This window comes from Euprymna scolopes, chromosome 5 (genome assembly GCF_053919585.1).
Source record: "Euprymna scolopes isolate OS-2025 chromosome 5, ASM5391958v1, whole genome shotgun sequence".
Classification (NCBI taxonomy): domain Eukaryota; kingdom Metazoa; phylum Mollusca; class Cephalopoda; order Sepiida; family Sepiolidae; genus Euprymna; species Euprymna scolopes.
Window position 1 is genome coordinate 20,707,987 of NC_136486.1, and position 21,641 is coordinate 20,729,627.

At 35.4% G+C, this 21,641-nt stretch overlaps 1 protein-coding gene across 4 annotated transcripts in view; it reads left to right on the forward strand.

Annotated features, from left to right (window-relative positions):
• The window catches only part of LOC145276729 (UDP-N-acetylhexosamine pyrophosphorylase-like), a 91,712-nt gene that overhangs the window by 28,027 nt on the left and 42,044 nt on the right, over positions 1–21,641 (forward strand). The window lies entirely within an intron of this gene.

The following is a 21,641-nucleotide window of genomic DNA, read 5'->3' on the forward strand; positions in this document are numbered from 1 at the left end:
ACAATACTCCATCCATGGGCGAATGGTGGGCTTGTAGAGGTACAGGATACTTTCAGGCATAAGTAACTTTCTAGCACAGTAGAGAGAGCCCACCTTCCTCGCAGCAGCCACAGCAATGTCTTCTATGTATCTGTTCCAACTCATGCTCCCAGTTAACATTAAGCCGAGAAGTTTCAATGAGTACTTTCAGGTAATATATCATTAGCCATAGCTATTGGTGGTTGAAAAGGTTTCTTGTAATTATTAAAGGAAAGAAGCTTATTCTTGGCAGCATTGAATGTTACCATCCATTTTTGTCCTCATTCCATTACAGACTGGAAATCTTCCTGTATGGTTTCCGCTATTGCCTCGAATATGTGTTCATTCATTTTCCTCACGTGCCTGTGATAGAGCATGGTGTCATCAGCAAATATACCCATCTCAGAGACAACTCTATCAGGAAGGTCATTTATGAATATCAGGAATAATAAAGTCCAAGGATTAACCCTTGAGGTACACCCTCATTTATATTTTGACGTACAACCATCGAGGACAACCTGGATTCTTTTCTTATTTAAGAAGGATTTAATTATGTTAAGTATTCATCCAGTAATACCATATGATCTGATTTTCCTGAGAAGACCATCATGCCATACCCTGTCAAAAGCCTTAGATATATCTAGCTTCCCTACCTACCTACTTTCACCTGCTTTAACCAGTGCATGGTATATACATTCAGAGATTACAGTTAGGATATCTGCAGTAGGATGGGTTTGCATAAATCCATATTGTTGGTCGGACAGAAGTTTAGCAACTCTAAGGTGGTGGACTAGAGCTTGATTAATTATGGACTCAAATGTTTTGGTGAAAAGCAGGAGGCTAATGGGGCGATAATTTAATGAGTCAGTTCTTTCACCAGAATTCTTGTAAACTGGTACCACAGAAGCAGTTTTTCAGCAGTCAGGAAAGCAAGATTTGTTAAGGCATTTGTTGAAAAGTTTGGAGAGAACTGGAGCAACCTCAGCAAAGATGAGATCAGGTTCACTTGCTTTTGAGGTATCTAGGTTTTTTATGATATCATGCACTTGAGAAGGGGTAATTTTCAGATTATCTAATGTGGTTTCTGTCCACAAAGGAAAATCAAGGAGGAAATGGTTTGCTGAGTCCAATGTAGAGTTTGAGGCAAACCGACTGGAAAGCATGTTAGCCTTCTCGGTTGCCGTGCAAACAACCTCATGATTGTTTTGATAGTGGGGGAATTGTTGACTGCCCATTATTTACTAGACTGTTGTAGATTTTCCAAAAAACACGGGTTCCTAATTTCTGTGCTTCAATGTGTTTTCTGGTGATTTCGGTATATTCTTTCTTAGCTGTCGCTATTTCTTTCTTACAATTATTTCTAGCTTCTATAAACTTTTGTCTGTTTGTATTGGACTTATGTCAGACAAATTTGCAGTATGTATGCTGCCTTTGAGCAATGGCAGCTGCACAAGTAGAAGTAAACCATTGAGGAAATTGGGGTTTGCTATAGAATTTCAGTGTGAGGAACATGTGCTTCAATTGCCGCTTTAAACCATTTAGTGGTCTCATTTGCGCATTGTTCTGCAGGAAGAGAAAATATATTTCTCCATGGGGCATCTCTGACGAGATCCCTGATGGCTTCCCAATCAGCCTTCTTATAGTACTTTGTTTTGAGCAATGACTCTTCAACTTTGGATCGAGAGTTTAGGGTAATTTCTACCATTATCACAGTGTGATCAGCATTCCCGAGTGGGCTATGGGCATTCGTTACAGTCATGGGGAAGCGTGGTCAAAAATAGATCTAGAAGTGAGTCTTGTTGATCTGGGAGACTGGTCAGAAATGTAACTGTTTGTGATAGGGAATGAGATATAGAGTAGCTGTCTGTGTAAGTAGAGAAACCAAGCCAATTACTTTGGACATTGTCTCATAACGACAGCCTCTAAGGTTTCCTTGAGCTTAAGGAATAAAATCTAATTCCAAATGTTTACTTATGTATATGACCGTCGTTCCAAAAGTAAAGCCTCCTAATTTTTTTAACTTAAAAAGTTAAAGAGCTACAAAGATGGAAACGGTATGATAACTAGCAACCTTTTATGCCTCCGAATTTACTTTTTTACATAATCACCTCCATTATTAACGCACTTTTGCTAGGAATTTAATAATGCAATATACTTCTGACACACATCCATGATAGGAGTCTCAAACCATCTGCAATTGAAAGATGAAACTTTCAAGTCATGAATGCATAAGTTCAGTCATCATAACAATGCAATTTGCAATCTCCACTGATTCATTTGGGTAAAACAGAAAAAATAGGAGGCATTACTTGTGGAACACCCCTCATATATTGCTAAACAAACAGTCTAGGACCAGAGGGTTTAGTCTTTCAGTTTAATAAAAACTACAGATATATTTATTATTATTATATATATATATATATATATATATATATATATACACACAATATAATGAGTAAAAGGAAAAATCCAACACAAAGTTAGTCCAATCTCCTGAATTTATTTTAACCCAGTGCAGGCCTCATCAAATGAGACAAACCAGTCAGGTTTATAGATGGCTCAAGTAATTAACTTATAGCATTAGTATGTATTCAATAGAGAGAGGGGAAGAAGTGAGGTAAAGTAAGGGGGTGCAATTTGGTTGAGAGAGGATACTGGAGTTTCGAGGTCAGTCAGATGGAAGGAGAAGATGAAAAATGAAAAACCGGTCATTCTCAACATGAAAACCCATGAAAAGGTCGATCGGTTCAAATATCTTAGTTTTATCAACAGGCCAAGGGGAGGAAGAGATCCTCAACTGCATCGTCTTCTGTCAACTTCGATCGCTGCTCTGATTTCAAAAGTAATAAGGTTGAACATCAAAGTCGTCTGCACCATTCTTCTTTATGTTTGCAAAACTTGGCTTGTGTCGGCAAGTGACCTATGGAAACTGGTGGTATTTGGTCATCATTGCCTATGCAGCGTCTTCATGTTCGCTGGCAACAGTGTCTCGGACAGTAAAGTTTGCACTTGCTGCAAGATCCTCTCTCTCCAAAAATCTCTCCTTGTCAGACGCCTTTGTTGTTTCAGTTATGCCCCTTGACAACACCCAGGTAAGAATCCGTGAAGTCCTTGATCCAGTTCCACTACTTGGCTGGAAAAAACATCACAGTGGTCAACTCAAAACCTGGCTCAAGACAGTGAAGCAGGATGCTGAACTGATTCTGGGCCCTCATCTTTATGGAGTTCATTGCTGGAACCGCAATTGGCTTGCTCTCATAACAGAAGCTTTGAATTGCCATGTCTGGTCAGTCAGTGTATGCCACAACCATCCATGACCAGGTGGTAGTTGGAGAAGGAGCAGGAGTTGACAAGAATGCAAGATGGAGGGGGAATTAGACCATAACGAGTAATTTTAAGTAGAAATTAGTCAGAAGTAGGAGGAATCTAAAAAAATTTATGGTTAAAGGAATACAATAAGACGCAAAGAATTAAATAGGAAAATAAAAAAGAGAAATGATAATAATTAGTAAAAACGATAATAATTAGTAAAAAAAAAAAATAAGCATAAAACATAAATTAATCAAAAATATTGAAAAAAGAAAGATAAAAAGTAACAGATAAATGGATAAACTAGAGAGGAAGGATGAGAGAGGGGGAGACCCCAGAGTAAGGTAACTACAAGTCAATAGGACATTTTTATAGCATTTAACAAAATCTATATGCATTATGAGTTCCCTGCCCCCAACCAATGTTTACAAATCTCCAGAATTAGGAAACCGGGTGTCATATTTCAACCACACAGCCTAATATGTTAAGAAATGATAAAAAAAAAATGATCTGCTAATATTTTACATATATAAAGACTCCTTCATGCATTCCAACATCTTATCTCATTTACACGCATCCACACCCACACGATATCTTAGTATGATTACAGCCGCACTTATCACCCTGCATACCCAATAACACTCCTATCTCATGCCTCTCCACACTCCTTAAAAGCAAGTCCTTCCCGTATACAATGGCAGCCAGGAAAATCATGCTAATATTATGCGGTTAAGACCAAAATACGTGATATAATTTTTCAATTTTTAATTTAGTTGCCCGCTCCGTACCTGTATTTGTATATGCACTTAAACCTATCTCTTTATCTATATATGTCTGTATAATATATATATATATATATAAAGAATTTTCAGAAGTGAGATGATATAACTATTTCTACAGTTAAATAACGTTGCAGCTCACATGAACCATGAAAGTCCAAAAACCAAAATTCAAAGACTCTAGTTTCACCCTACTTGGCTTTCATGGTTTGTGTGAGCTACGACGTTGTCTAACTGTGGAAATAATTGTATCATCTCGCACATTTTGAAATTTCTAATATCAATTTGCTAACTAGGTTAGCTTGTCGGATGATATTGTCCTAACAAGTGTAAAAATCCTACTTGTGAGACATTGGCTTGGGTTCTCAGTTGTTGGAGGATCACACCCCTTATTTGAGACGAAGTAGGTACATTCCATAGTTGTATTTCACCGCGGTTTGCTTGGATTTGTGTTAACTGAGAGACTTGTTTGTGGTGCGGTTGTTGAGGTGGCAAATTACTCGTCTCGCATGCAAGAGATTCTGGTTTCGAATCCTGAGTTCGGATGTGTTCAACTGATGAGTCCAAATGAGGGTGAAACTCGAGTCTTGGAGTTCTGGTTTGTGGGCTGTCATGGCTCTTGTGAGTTGCGACGTTGCTTGACTGGAAATAATTTTATCGTCTCTTCTATTCTGAAAATTATATAACATTCCCAAGTTCGACAAGATACACCTGAAGAAGGCTGGAGTTTACATTGACCGAAACATTGTGAAAATGGCTCTCTTCCAGATGTGGCAACAGTGCTCTATCTTAGAATCTATTTGTCTTTTATACAAGTAGAAGATTGCATTAGAAGTGAGGGTACTTGTACAGTTTAATCAAGACATTAAAAAATGTATATATCGAAAACAAAAGTTATATTGTACATGTCCGTTTTGGACTGAAGTGCTCTGAAAAAAATTTCACTTAATTTGATCGAGTAGTTTGCTTTTTTTTACAGTGGAAAAACATGTTCTTATGACAGCACGCTGACGGTAGCCATGTTTGGATTTTTTAGAACATGCCAGGGGGAGATAACTCAGTTTAAAGCGCCGACACCCTCCTCCCCATCTTAACTAATAGCTTTTCTTCTTAAAAATCAAAACATGGCTACGTTTTAATCGGTATCATAACAAATTGTTTTTATACTGTAAAAAAAAAAAAAAAACTACTTGATCAAATTATATTGTATGTATCCATAACGGATACGTACAATTTTTTTTTTTTTTTTTTTTTTCAATATTTTCATTTTTTAATGTCTTGATTAAACTGTACAAGTACCGAAGTGAGATAGAGGGGGGGGGGAATAATAATCAAGAAATCATTTTTCCAGTGACCTTGGCAACAGACTTGCTTTGACTTAAACCGGAAGTGATATTTCAAGAACAAAAAAATAAGTAAACCTTTCCAAGTACCAATTGATATGACTGATAGCACCTATCTCGAACATTTAAACTCCTTGACCTGAAATTCTCCAGAAACATGAAGTGGAATAAGTACATAGAAGATGCTTCCAAATCTGCTGCAAACAAGGAAGGCTCCCTCTATCTGCCAATATTATATATATATATATATATATATATATATATATATATATATATATATATAAAGTAAAAATGTGTTTGAGAACACTTTTCAACCTGTATATACTCAACAAATTTTTGGTTTTCATCAAGAAAAAAAAGTCAGCTAAGAGACCAAAATTGAAAAATTTGTACTTGGGGAGTCTTTGGATTGTTCTCTGCTAGTCAACTGTTTCACAAATGTGCGTGCATGGCTGTGAAACATGACAGCTTCTTTATGTTAAGAATAAATAGGTTTGAAAACACTTTGTAAAGATTGTGTAAAGCTGGTCTTATGGTTATCATATTTAAGTCATTTCCATTAGGTTTTGGTTTCGATCTCAGCTCAAGTATTTTTTTTTTTTTTACTTACAAAAAATGAACTGTTTAGAAAAAAAACATAATACTCGCATGCACATGTCTCAGTTTCTGTATGAATTAATATATAATATTTATGCATCGGACAGCCTGCTAAAATATCTATAAAAGTATATACTCAAATTTTTTATCTACAGACTTGAAATTTGCTATATAGGGCATTTAGACATGTGGAAAACTGCTTAATCGGTTTCATCCAGAAAAAAGGGCTGTTAAGGAATCAAAATTGAAAATTGGTATGTGGAGAGGGGGGGTCATGAGATTTTTATCTATTGTTCACATAACAAATTACTTGTTTTAAAAATATGTATGTTTGAAAACACTTTTTAAAGATTGTGTCAAGCTGGCCTAATGGTTATTGTACTTGACTCACTGTCTTTAGGTTTTGGTTTCGATCTCAGTTGAAGTATTTTTTACTTACAAAAAGCGAACTTTTTAGAAAAAACAATACTCGCATGCATGTTTCAATTTCTTTCCGTTTTTTTGTTTTTTTTCTTTTACTTCATTTTTTTTTTTTTTTTTTTTTGTTAAAGGAATTTAACATTACATTTAATACCTACAGTATTTTTATTTATAATGAATAATAATTCTTCATTAATTAAAATATAATATTAATACATATTTTATGACCAGGCAACACTGGGTGGCCTGCTAGTATATATATAAAATGTGTGTGTGTGTGTGTGAGGACACTTCTCAACCTATATACTCAACAAAGTTTGAATCTAAAGACTTGAAATTTGGTATATAGGGTATTCAGATATTTAAAAAACTTTTTAATCAGTTTTCATTCACAAAAAAGGGCTGCTAAGGGGCCAAAATTGAAAAATTGGTACATGGGGGCGAAGGGTATCAGATTTTTCTGTTTGTCAACTGTTTCACGAATTTGCATGCATGAATCGTTCACATGACGGCTTTCTTATGTTAAGAATAAGTAGGTTTGAAAACACTTTTTAAAGATCGTTGCAATCTGGCCTAATGGTTATCATACTTGACTCACTGTCTTTAGGTTTTGGTTTCGGTCTCAGTTGAAGTATTTTTTACTTACAAAAAGTGAACTTTTTAGAAAAAACATAAAATTCACATACACGCGTCTTGGTTTCTTTCCAATTTCTTTTTACTTCATTTTTTATTTTTTTTTATGGAATTTAAAGTTACGTTTAATACCGAGCGCATCTTCTAGTATATCTGTAATGCTACCATTAGCCTTTGCACAGAATATTGTTGCCACATTTGGTCGTATACACTAATCACTAGGGCTGTGACAACAGCATATTCTTATCATTGTTTTGACTCTCGAGTATATATCCGACACAGTTAGACAACCAAGAACCACATCACTCTATATAAAAGCATATAAGATATCAATAGATACCACTCGAGAGTTAAAACAATAAAAAGAATATGCTGTTGTCATCGCCCTACTAATCACTTGCCTCTCCCTCATGAATAGGATGCAAAAAAGAATTTCTAATCTAATGGGTTCCACACTGTCTGCCAAGCTTCAACCCCTGTCACATCATTGCAATGTTGTATCCCTGTGCTCGTTTTACAAGTACTTTCACAGAATGAGTTCTGATGAGCTTACCGAATGTATACCTCTGCAACTTAAATAGCCACAAATTACCAATCTAGCAGCAAAATCCCACTCCTTCACTGTCGAGGTTTCTAAATGCTAGAAGATTTCCTATTCTAAGAAGTTATTTCTTGGGAATTCCCTCACTGTTCCCTGTTTCTCTGACCATATGAACTTTCAGAAATTTACATTTAATGTAGAAAAACATCTTGCTATCCAACTCCCCACCTAGGTTCCTTTCCTTTATAAATTTGGTCTCTATTAAGCTTGAGTGGTTTGAGACAATGGATGTATTTTTATAATTATTACTAAAAACTTTTTTACTTTTCCAAGCAATAAAACAAAAAAATAATCCCCCCCCCTTCCATCTGCTGTACAAAATAATTAAGGAATTCTCATTTTGAACCTGTCTTAAATTGCTCTACTGGTAGTCGGTTTAATTCAACTAGTCATTAGCTGTGGTCATAATTGCAAATTAGACAGAAATCTGAGAGCACCATGCTCCTTTTCTAGTGCTATTCTATCATTCTTCAAAAGGCCCACAACTGTCCACATCTCAATCTGTTTTATGCATGCATTTTTTTAAGATTTTTTTCTTTTCTATCTTGCCTGTCACAAGGTAGTTCTTTGAAAATCTCTTCAATCCTTCCACTGTCCTTTCCCTGTCACCAGGTCAGTGTCACAACCAGAATTTGTTGTCATAAAATCCTTTACAAGCAAACATGATTCCTCTAACCCTAACCCTAACATATTTATTCATCACTGTATTGTTTCCTTTGAGCTTTAACGGTATTTTTTTTTATTCCCACGAAGCCACACAAACTCTGCTCTCTATTGATCTGCCCGTGGCTTCCAAGCTTTCTTTTAATTGGAATTAAACAAGTTTGACTTGTTTTACAAGCACCTCGACTGCCATTACCTTGAATCCACTCACTACCACACCCATTCCTGACTCAAACCCATGTTGATTAAAAGAGAAGAAGAAAGAGAACATTAGTTAAGACTGATCATTTTATGATGATTTTTTCACCTTTTTTTTTTTTTAGTTACTCGTTTTCTTCTATGTAAACGTAGACTTACAAGTCAAATTCAGCCGGCCAATGAAAACACTTTAAATTGTCATGTGACTAAATTCAAGTGTAGACTTTATTTTGCAACGATTGTGTGCATGTGCATGCCCCCAGCACCCGCCCTCCCTATTATAGTATATTCTTTTCCCCCACTGACTTGCCATTTACTATCAGAATTTTTATGTCACTATGTATCATGGAATCAACTGGACTATTTTAGCTTTGTTTGACATCGGATTTACTCAAATATTTGTTGCATAATGTGATAACATATTTTATAAGGGTAGATCCAAAAGTAAAGCCTGTAATTTTTTTTGTTTTTTTACTCAAAAAAAGTTGAAAGGCTCCCGAGTGACACCATTAAAACGAACGATCTTTTGTGATCCAGTATTTATTTTTCGACATGGTTACTACCATTCTCAATGCACTTTTGCCAGGAATTCAATGACACATCTCTGCTTCTGACGCACGTCCATGACAGGGGTTGGTTTCTTAGTCTCACACCATCAGTGAATACTTTTATGCTGCAAGTGACACTGATTGTTTATGCTCGAATTTCATAATCTATGGATTTTCAAAGATATGCTCTTTTCATCAACATTATTAAAAGAAACATTAATTTGGAAATCTAATTTATGAAATTTACTATGTCTGTCTGTCTGTCTCCATATTTTCAAACTCTATCTCTTCCGAAACTAAAAGTCAAAGAGTGGCACTAGGGGCCTTAAATGATTGGATTTTTTATGGACCGTTCTTTTATGAGTCTTTAGCTAGTTAAAATAGTTTTAAGGGGTCAAAAAGGAAAAAAAAAAACGTTATACATTTTGTGTATTTATCTTAGTTTATTTTTAATCAGTTTATATGCAGGTTACATTGGTACAGTTGTAACGTCACCAGCTTTGAATGCTACAGTTTTGCTTTTGGTTTCGATTCTAGCTGATGGAATCTGATTTTTTTTTTTTTTTTTTACTTTTGAAGTTACAACTCTATAATGATATATACAAAATTTGGACAAATTGAAATATCATATTTGAGTGTATTTTACGATCGTGTAGAGCTGGGCGCCTTCCCCTCCCCCAGTATAAATGTATATGAGAAATTTTCTTGCAAAAAAATAAAACGCATTTTCAACAGAATAAACAAATTAAAATCGGTCAATTAATTTATTAAAAGCTTCATCAAAATTTTAAAAATCAAATAATTAATAAAGCTGTAATATTCACATTGAAGAACAAACCAACAAAAGTGTTAATGGATTATCGTGTATACAAAGTGCCATCAATAAGTTTCCGGACTTTTTTCGTATGGGGACTTTTATTCGTAGTACACACATATAATTCTAGGCCCCTTTTCAAAATAATCTCTTCCAGTTGCAATGCACTTGTTGTACCGTTCCAACAACTTCTGGAAGGCGCCATGGAAATCCTCTTGTGTGAGAGTGTCAATGTCCCTCATCACAGCCTCTTTCATCTCCTCAATTGTCTCATAATGAAAGCCTCTAAGGTTTTCTTTGAGCTTAGAGAATAACCAAAAATCACAGGGTGCAAACCTACCTATGTCAGAGCTAGGTACATCCAAGGATGGAGTATTGTTGACACATTTGTGCAGGAGCTGCCAGAAACATCTTATTCTGCCTTGACAAAGTTCAAAATAGACTTTGTAGCCTAGTAGGGGATGCCCTTTTCTATTCTCTGCAACCTCTTTCTCACAAAAGGACATTGCAAGCCTGTCTCTGCTTTGTTATTCTCATGGCAAGTGCTCATCTGAGCTCCAATCTATGGTGCCCCCCCCCGTCACCAAACTTTCACAAGAAATACTCGTCTAGCTGAAAAGACTATCAACAATTTCCCCTACTCTTTATCTGTGCCTAAACCTAAACAGAGCTTCTTTCTTAGAACTGCACACCTGTGGAACTCTCTTCTGTTTTCTTGCTTTCCAGCTGATTAATGGTTGTCTTCAAGTCTAATGTAAACAAGTTTTTGATGAGCCGTTCCCCTTAAGTAATCCAATTTACTAAACTTACACTACTAACAATTACAATGATATTGTCCCATTGACTACATCATATCCCTGACAAACCCACTTAGCAACAAAATCTCACCCTTTCACTGAAGTCTCTAAATGCCAGAAAGCTTTCTACTCTAATAGTTTCTTCCCTCGAACAGCTAGACTTTGGAATTCCCTTCCTGCTACCTGCTTCCTTAAATGTACTGATATGCAGAAGTTTAAATGTAATGTAAACCAACATTTTGTTAATCTTTCCTATGCCTGTTCCCAAATAGTAGCCCCTTATGTCCAAGTGGCGATATGCCTTGTTAGGGGTGAACGTGAATAAAATAAATAAATAGATATAAATAAAAACTAAATATTTCATTTTTATTTTTGATATATGTAGTCATCCACGGACACTGTTTTGCTGTATCATGGCTCTTCAGTGCAGCTAGACTAACACTCATTCCAAGCCATGAATCAAATCTACAACCATGTAGTTGATAATCAGGAGCTCTACAGAGCCATGCGATTGGCACTTGTAAATCATATCTATGTCTTGATATAAGCATTATAAAGAGTGAGGGAAATTGATAGTCTTTTCCGCTAGATAAGTGTTTTTCATGAAAGTTTGACGAGGGGCGGGGACCATAGATTGGAGCTCAGATAAGCACTTGCCATGAAAATAACGATAAAGCAGAAACAGGCTTGCAACGTCTCTTCTGTGAGAAAGAGGTTGAACTCTGTCAAGGCAGGACAAGGTCTTTCTGGCAGCTCTTGCCCAGATGTGCCAACAATACTCCATCCTTGGACGTACCTACCTCTTATATAGGTAGAGAATTGCATCAGTAGTGAGATATCTATTGGATCGATAGAAGGATCCCACCATTTTACCAGCGACCTTGGCAACGGATTTGATGTACATGTTCCATTTCAGATCAGGAGTAAAGATCAAACCCAGAAGCTTGTCAAAACATGGAGCCTCCCCAAGATGAGAGCCATTCATTTCAATTGATGCCAGATGGGGATCAGAGCATTGATGATGTAAAGATAGAAGCTTGGTTTTAGATGCATTAAAAGTAACCAGCCACTCCTTTCTCCATTGTACCACATGCTCAAGATCAGAAGAGAGAGAATCAGAGAGAACTTGGTCGTTTACAGCCTTTGATGTGCTGCCATAGATTGTAGTGTCATCAGCATAAATGTCTATGCATGATCTAAGGATGTGATTTGGAAGATCATTGATGTAGATCAGGAAGAGAGTTGGACTCAGGATGGATCCCTGTGGGACTCCAGCATTAATACTATGAGCTGATTTCTGCCCATCAACCACTACTCTTATGAACTTATCAGAGAGAAATGATTTAATAATTGAGAAGACATTTCCAGCTATACCATAGCTGAAGATCTTGTAAAGTAGACCTTTATGCCATACTCTATCAAACACCTTAGATGTGTCAAGAGCAATTGCTCTAGAAAGGAAGCCTCTGTAAAGATTCGCTAATCCTATGAGATATAACCCTAAGTACATCTGCTGTAGATCTAGCAGAACAAAAACCATATTGCATGTCACTAAGAAGGTTATTTTTGTTGAGGTGGTTGATTACTTCTCTATTTAACAGATTCCAGTAACTTAGTCATTACGCATAGGAGACTTATTGGTCTGTACTTACAGGGAGATGAACGATCACCTGAATACTTAAATACAGGACATACTGATGAGATTTTCTAGGGTGTTGGGAAGCAATTCTCCTTAAGACAACACTTAAACAGCTTTGTAAGTATAGGAGCTAGTTCTGGTGGAAATTTTTTCAGCACTATAATTGGAATGCCGTCAGGGTCAGTTGCTTTACTAGAATCAAGATTTTTGATTAGCTTAGCAATATCACGCACAGATATTTGTATGTCGCATAGCGTGTTTTGGTGACCTTGGTCGCATAGGGTAGAATTAGCTGCAAAGTTCTTGACAAAGAGTTTGGCTTTGTCTGATGCCAACGAGATTACTTCACGTCCGTTGATGATAGTTGGAATAGAGCACACGCTTCAGTTCGGGATCCTGTTTGCTATTTGCCAAAACTGGTGGAAACCAAAATGCTGCTCAGCCACTTTGGACTTGACGAACTGAGCATACAACTTTCTCACATTCTTCATTACTCTTTTACAGTGGTTGCTGGCAGTCCTGAAAGCGGTTTTAGTTTCAATATATCTGTTACATTGGAAGCACTAGAAAAAGTGATTTCTGTGCGCAATGGCAGCAGCACATTCTGGAGAGAACCACAACTGGGTGTCAGATTTTTGCTGGAATTTTTTTGAGGGTATGAAACTGTCTATACTTACAATTAACCATTCCGTCAGGTCTGATACTATAGAGGACACATCCTGTTTAAACATGTAACGCAGAGGTAGAGCTGATATAAATGTACAAAAGCAGTAATAAAATATTGATATATTGTATGATGGAGAGGTACATCTGAGGACTTATTACATTTCGTTTTTATCTTAACTGATACAACCGAGTGATCGGAAGATCCCAGTGGAGAAAAAACAGAAGATGAACATAGCTCAGGGCAAGTTGTGAGGAAAAGGTCTAGGAGACTTGCATCAGTATCAGGCATACGGGTGGGTTCTTGAGCAATCTGAGTGAGGTCATAAGCAATACAGAAATTGTGATAGAACCTCCCCTCATCATCTGTTTTGTTAGAGTGGGTTAACCATTCCACATTGTGAACATTGAAGTCTCCACAGACGTGAATGTTAGCCAAAGAATGAGCAGACAGGATGTGGTCAATTTTCTCAGATATGCTCTTAAAGATAGTTACTCCACTGTTGTGGGGCTGATAGAGGGCAAATATAAACACAGTAGTATGAGCAAGTGCTATATGGAAGCACATATAGGGTAAATTAGGGTCTTCTCTGGAGATGTCCCTATCACATGGAAAGCCAGCTTTAATGTAGGCACAGGTTTAAGAGCATCATCCACACTGGTGGGCCCCTGTTCAAATAGCTGCATGCATGGAAATGTCCAAGGAGGTTCATTTGAAGCAAAATCTTTACAGTAATGCCTTTCCTTGGCCAATATTTTTTTGTAATCGACATTAAACGCGTCACAGACCAAGGTCAACAGCCTGCACTTGACCATGTTAGTTGTAATGTTTGTAATGTTGCAAATGTTTAAAAAAAAAAAACAAAAAAAAAACATGAGAAATGAAAGATGAATCGTGAGATCAGGCAATTAAAGTAAAAATTGTGAAACACCTGGCAAAACCGTGAGAGTCGGAAATTTTTCTGAATGCTTCGTTTTTCTTTGTTTTGTTTTTGTTTTGTTTTTTGAAAACTCTATCTATGCCTACTTAAAAATATCCATGAATTTTAGTTTTGTGTTAAACAATTTAAACAAATTGATTCTTTGTGTAAATTGTTCAACAAAGACTTTAATCTTTTCAGTCAAATTAATTAAAAAAATAAAATAAAGTAATACAAAAGAAAGTGTGTTAGTCTGTTTGTTCTTGATAAACATGAATGTGGCTGCACTAAATAGTGTCGCCATTTACTTGCCTCCCCACAAGGGCAAAGTTATACACAGTTGATTTTTAATGTAAAGGAAAAGCCAGGTTTTGTCAAAGTAGGGGTGGGTTCGGCCATTTGCAATGTTATTTATTAGATAAAGTAATTCATTCATCTCTTTTTTTTTTATGATCATTTTCAATAGAAAGAAATGGGTGGAGGTGGGGAAGAGGGTGTGTGGAAAAACTTGGAAGGGAGAAAGAAAGAAAAAAAGATAGACAGGTTAAGAGAGGTAGAGGGGGTAGAAGTTTTAATAATAAAGATGCACATTTTTTAAACTCTTCTATTGTGTTTGTTATAGCCCTGAGCAACACTGAGTAGCCCTGCTAGTTAAAATATGTCCTGTGGGGGGGGGTATGAAAACAAGGGTTTATAAATTCAAATTTATTATAACTGATGAATGTTAAAATGTTTTGTTTTTGTTTGTTGTTTTACAATATTTTTAAGATTATGAAATTGGAAATAATTTATTTTATTACTTGCATGACCCATGGAAATTCCAGTTGAAAGGAGTCTGCGACATTCAATTCTATGGATGTCTGGTACGAACAGACCCCACAATATTACAACCTTTGTTCAAACTAAAACATACTTGTATTGTTTAGATTATTCAAACTACTGTTCTCACCTTGGGTGTTATTCACAAAAAACGTTTTGGCCGGATATGACCTATTACCTTCTTCAGATACATCCTGTTGAACCTGAGAATTTACACAAAATTTCTAATGACACTTTTATTTAATCCATGTTCATAAAAACCTATGATATAATGGTGACCTTATTTATTATTTAGAGGCACCAGACTTTTTTCATATGGGAATTTTTTTTAATAGTACACACATGAAACTGTAGTCCCCTTCAAAGTAATCTCCTCCAGGTGCAATGCACTTGTTGTACTGTTCCAACAGCTTCTGGAAGGCCCTATGGAAGTCCTCTTGTGAGAGTGTATCAATGACCCTCGTTACAACCTCTTTCATCTCCTCAGTTGTCTCATAACAACAATCTAAGTTTTCCTGGAGCTTAGGGAATGACCAAAAGTCACCGGGGGGGGGGGGTCAAGGTATGAACTATACTGTCTTGATGCTCATTTTGGTCAAATAGTCTGTGACTAGGATGGAATTGTGGACTAGTGCATTCGTGCAAATCTCCCGCGTCTTCAATTTCTCGCAAATAATTGTATGTACAGTTGCCACACTGACATCAAATTGTGCACATATTGTCTCTATAGACACATGACGATCCTTATCCATGAAATTCTTTATTTGGCCGATCAACTCTGGTGTTTGGACTTCTTTACTCTTCTTGCACCTCTTATCATCCCATACAGACTCTTTGCCTTCCTTGAATCTTTTATGCCACTCCAAAACTGACGCTCGATTCATGTAAGATGGTCCAAAAGCAGTCTGAAGCATTCCATACGTTTCTGTGGCATTTTTTCCAAGTTTAAAACAGAATTTTATTGCATATCGTTCTTCTAAAGTGTCCTCATGTCTAGATTGCATTTTTGAAATTCACCAGCTGTGGTAATCAGGCTTTAGTAGGGTGTATTCCAATTCATGCTGTAGCTGTTCATTTGAACCTAAAATCATAGAAGTTGATCAGTCATCTCATAAGATGTATAGCAATAACATACTGAATTTTCAAGAGTATATGACAATTTTAAATGTCTGTATGAAAAAAGTCTGGAAACTTATTGAAGGCACCTTGTATAATTAATAGTTCCCATATTGTATTAAATTCTATAATAGGCCTGCTTAGTAGGTAATCGTCGGCCAGCATACATGCTGCTTTTTTAAGTCATCTTTCTCTCCACCATTCTATTCCATCTATAATTTTACATCCCTCCATATATATGGTCATAGGGTTTTTCATTATTATCACTCCTTTCTATTATAGCAGGTTTATCTTAATTCAATTATTTTTGCAGTAAAAAGATAAAGAATGTTTTTGTTTTGAAAAGAATTATACTGTTACAATCTATGTAAATAAAACAGTAGATGTATGCATGTGTGCCTGTATGTAAATATTTAACCAATAAACTCTGAAACTACTGGTCACATAATACGTAAATTAACAGGAAAAAGTAATCCTACACTAAGGATGGTTTCTAATGAGCAAAACCTTTGTCTGAATGGATGAATAACGCATACAGAAATATGACAGTCATTTCATTTTTTTTTCTTATTTTTTTAAACTTTCTTTTTCTTTATTTAAAATGTTTGTTTTTTTTTATTTCCTTTGGCAAAATTCATCTCAAAAGATAAGGAGAAGACTATAATTTAGTGTTATATACAAAGATTTTCTTTCTTCAAGGATTTAAATAGAATTAACTTAAATTAAGACATCTCCATTTGTTATTGCATATTTATATATGCCGCCCCCCCCCCAATCTCCAAATCTTTTCTTCAAAGCTGTCATCTTTCTTTTTTAATATTTCGTAAGACATTCTTTTGAAATAAAGAAATATTAACAATGTCTAGACAGATGAAAATTAATCCTGACAGTAAACCTGTCAAAGCTTTTTTTTCTTTTTCTTTTCATCAAAATATTTGTTTTAATCTTGTCTGTAAATCCATTTGAAGTTTTGGTACTCCTGCAGTATTTTACCCACCGATTTCACGATCTTAGCCGAGCGTTGACGAACGCTTTCAGCGTTAACGCCGACGAAAGCCGAGAATTCGGAGCTACGGTGCAAGAACGCTAAAAGTATGTGAATAGCAACAACATTACAAGGAAAAGATATTACACACACACACAACAAAATGGATAAAATTAATACAAAAAATTTGGATAAAATAAATCACAAACACTTACCGTAAGTTTTTTTTAAAGTAAAATAAATTTATTTTGTTGAATATTTTTTTTTTTTTTTGGTTCATTTTGTTTTCCGATAGCTTTTTTTTTTGGGGGGGGGGGGGTAAGCAACAGTAATAAACACTTCAATGTTTTTTTTTTTGTTTTTAACAAAACGTTATTAAACAGTAAGAACAATGTTTTTTTGTTTGTTTGTTTTTTTCAGTAATGTTTGTAGGGGGGGGGACAACAATTACTGTTTATCTTTAGTTCCGACTGGAAGATTTTCTACTGACTGTAGAGAGGCAAAGTAGGGAGCAAAGGGTTTTCAGAGGATGTGGAAAGAAGCTCCTTCCCAAACCGGGTAGCCTTCCGCGATTTGATTTATTATGGAGACAAAAGGGTTGTGTCCAAATTTTTGTCTCCACATAAATTCGCATAAATATGTTTCCAACAGCTCCCGGTTTTTTTTGGTTTTTTTTATCGCTAAATTAAATAGCTGAAATGAAAGGCTGTGTATTTTTACTTTGAACAATAAAATAACTGAAATGAAACGCTATGTGTGTAATCTCAATGAAAATTATTCGTCTGCTCTGCGCGTTTGTTTGAAGCGCCCTGATTGGCTGATAGAGTATCGTACCGCTCGCCATGTTCCGGCGTTTTCCGACGGATGTCGATCAACGCTCGGCTAAGATCGTGAAATCGGTGGGTAAAATACTGCAGGAGTACCGAAGTTTTTTGTTTATTTTTTAATGAAATAATTTTAATTTGTATTATTTGCATTCTCAAACTGCTGTTCTCATCTTGAGTGTTATTATGTTTTGGCCGATGTAATCTGCTACTTTCTTCAAGTTATCTTGTCGAATTCAGGAATCTTTCTGTTAAATTCGGTAATCTGCACAGAACTTTAAACCAAATATTAGGTTGGCAACTAAGTTCTTGCCTTTTTTTAAATCTACATTTTTTTTTTTTTTTTTTTTTTTTTTAAAGTAAAATAAGAACAAACAACTATGTGTTGAAAGTACACATTTTTTTCAATTTGGCATTCCATTTTGATCTGGAAATAAATAAATTGAAATAACTTTAAGCAAAATAAATGAAATATATCAAATAAATTTTCAAAGCACAATATACTTAAAAATGGAAAGAACTTAGTTTAAGCCACAGGATAGCATACTCTCATTCTGTTAGCCATGACCAGGTAGAAGTTATAAATAATTCATGATTGTATTTTTAATATTGCTCGCATTGAGGATTGAACCTCCAACCTTCAGAAGAGCATCACTTAAAACTGAATTTTACTTAGTACTTTATCCATTATGTCATAAGTTCTTGTGAAAAAGAAACCTAATAGACAATGTGATTTCTTATTTTTTCTGGTCTGTCTTCTGTGTATGGTATATGTGTGATGACGGTTAAGATATCTGCAGTAGAACGGGCTTGCCTAAACCCATACTGTTGGTCAGAAAGACACTTAGCATTTGCAAGATGGTGGACTAATGCTTGATTGATTAAAGACTGAAAAATTTTAGCGAAGAGAAGGGAAAAAAGTGATGAGGCAATAATTGAGCGAATCAGTTCTTTCACTAGAGTTCTTGAATACTGGTACAATAGAGGCAATTTTCCAGCTATCAGGGAAGCAAGACTCAACTAGGCATTTGTTGAAGAGTTTGGAGAGGACGAGCTAGCTCAGTGGAGCATGTCTTAATTAGTATGGCAGGGATGAGATCAACACCATAAAGGTGTCTAGGTTTTTTATGATACCACAGACATGAGAAGAGGTGATTTTCAGATCTACGAATGTAACTTCTGTCAATAAAGGGAAACTTGGGAGGAAGTGGTTTGAGGTGTTTAAGGTGGAGTTGGAGGCAAACCACCAGGTAAGCAGGTTAGCTTTGTCAGTTGCCATGCAAGCAACCGAATGCTTGTTAGTGGGGAATTGTTAATTGTCCATTATCACAGTATTACAAATTTTCCAGAAATCACGAATTCCTATTTTCTGCAACTCTACTTCTTTCCTAGTCATTTCAATATGCCTTCTCTTAGCTGCAGTTATTTCATTCTCTTGATCTATTTGTACTTGTTGCAGACAAATCATCGGAATGCATGCCACATTTATGCAATGGCAGCTGCACAAGTTGGAGTGAACCATTGGGGAAAGTGGGGCTTGCTATAATACTTATGCGGGAACATGTGCTTTAATGCCTGCTTTGCACCATTCAATTATCTCACTGGCACATTGTTCAGTAGGTAAAAAAATGATATTAGTCCATGGGTATCTCTGATGACTTCCCAATCAGCCTTTTTGAAGCATCTTGTCATTTTTGAGCAACAGCTCCTCAGCCTGAGATCAGGGTGATTACAACATGATCGGTGTTCCTGAGTGGCTTATGGGCATTTGTCATACAATTCTCAGGTATTGTGGTAAGGAATAGGTTTAGAAGTGAGAGTGATCTATACAATCTTAGAAACAGTTTGAAAAAAAGATTGTGTTATGGAATGTAATACAGAGAAGCTATGTGTGCTACTACCAGCCGCATCTCTGTAGCTTGAGAAACCAGACCAACTACTGGGAAGGGCCATTAAAATCCCCCTCCCCCCAACTATGTGTACTTGGGTGTTAATATAGATGTGGCAATCTTAGATACTATCAGAGAAATGGTTGATTAGGGTACAGTTCTGATTCAAGGAAGAGTAGTAGAGAAAATATAAGTAAGTAACACAGTGTTGTAAGATTAGTCTGAAGCACATGAAGGCCTGGTCATCTGATTCTACATTGTACTCTTTAGTTAAGGGGAGAGTGTTACAAATATAGACTCAAAGTCCAAGCATATATCTGTCTGAGTCTTTATGGCAGAGAGGAAGGTATCCTGTCATGTTAAAGGGGATTGAGGATTGTAGGTGGTTTCACTTAATGCTAGGATATTTGGGGAGTTTACACGTGTGACAAGGATTTAAAGAACTTTTATCAGAAGACTTTACCGTGATAGACCCTAGGGGTAAACGATTCTTAGACCCCTGCAGAGTTATGGTTTGGAAGGAAGGGAATGGGTTGTAGTGTCCACCTTATGGATAATGAATTCTACCACTGACTATAAAGACCAGAAGAATATGTCTCTTGGCGTTATTACTAAGGTTATACACACTTGGTAGTTAGACTGACATAAAACCGTACTCTTTATTTTTTTTTTTGTCTTTCTTTTCAATATATTTTAAATACCGAGTTGTGTTTTTCTTCCCGACCCCAATACTGACAATAGATCAGAGTGACCCATAGGCCTCATTTTCATTAGCTACGAAACAAAGATTTAGGAAGAGTAGCATTTTTATTCCACTTACCATTTATCCTCTTATAGTGTTGATTGTTTAAGTGATGAGTCATCAAGTACCATTTTTTTTTTTTTTGAGTCTTTGACATAATTCACTTGAGGATTTCAAAACCCAATATAATTTTTATACAGTTTTTTTATATAGTTTTTTAATACAGTTTTTATATAGTTTTTTAATATAGTTTTTATACAGTTTTTGATATAGTTTTTATACAGTTTTTAATATAGTTTTTATACAGTTTTTAATATAGTTTTTATGCAGTTTTTAATATAGTTTTTATGCAGTTTTTAATAGTTTTTATGCAGTTTTTAATAGTTTTTATGCAGTTTTTAATAGTTTTTATGCAGTTTTTAATATAGTTTTTATACAGTTTTTTTTAATACATTTTTTATAGTTTTTTTATACAGTTTGCTAAATAGTGTGACTGAGGTAGATCTCGTGCACATTTTACATGGAATTAGAAAATAAAAGTATAAAAACAGACTAGGTGAAATAATAAGAAACATCGCTAACACCAACCGATATTTCGGTCATGGAACCAACCTTAATCTTTGGTATAAAAAAACAGCTTTTTTGAAAAAGAATGCTGAAAAACGTTCAAGGAAATGATTTGTAAATCACATCGAACTAAAGTTCTCACATCCATCTTCTGACGTTATTCTTGTGTGCTTTTATTCCTTAATGTTATAGATATGGCATGGTCACACCCAGAGTAAGTCTTAGAATCAGCTGTTTGTTCCTTAACTGACAGTGGTCAAATTTTGTACTTTCTTTAAAATATTTGATAATCAAACCAACCGCATCTTTAATATGTATTCTTATTTGGATAATTTTGACTTCTGTTCTCATCTTGGGTGTTATATGTATTAGTAAATACAATCTCATGGAATGAAGATTAGTAATATACAGATTTAATTCACTTAAATATTTCATCAAATAGACGTCAAAAATAATTTTGTAATTCATATTTTACTGTTATTTCTGAAGCCATCTATTTATATTCACAAAATTTTCTACACTATTCAAAATTTTATCCGGATTAGACCATTTGTTCCAAAAATTTATTCTGAGAAAACAAAACTAATTGTTTTGGTAAATAAAAATTAAAAAAAAATAATTTCTTACCAATAAATTACTAGTGTAAAATATTAAAAACCATATGTTCAATGTTTAGAAATCACATCAATTATTTTGAAACTCTCATTTGAGTCATCCTCATTCTTTTTCACTAGTAAAGTAGTTCAGCCTAAGGATT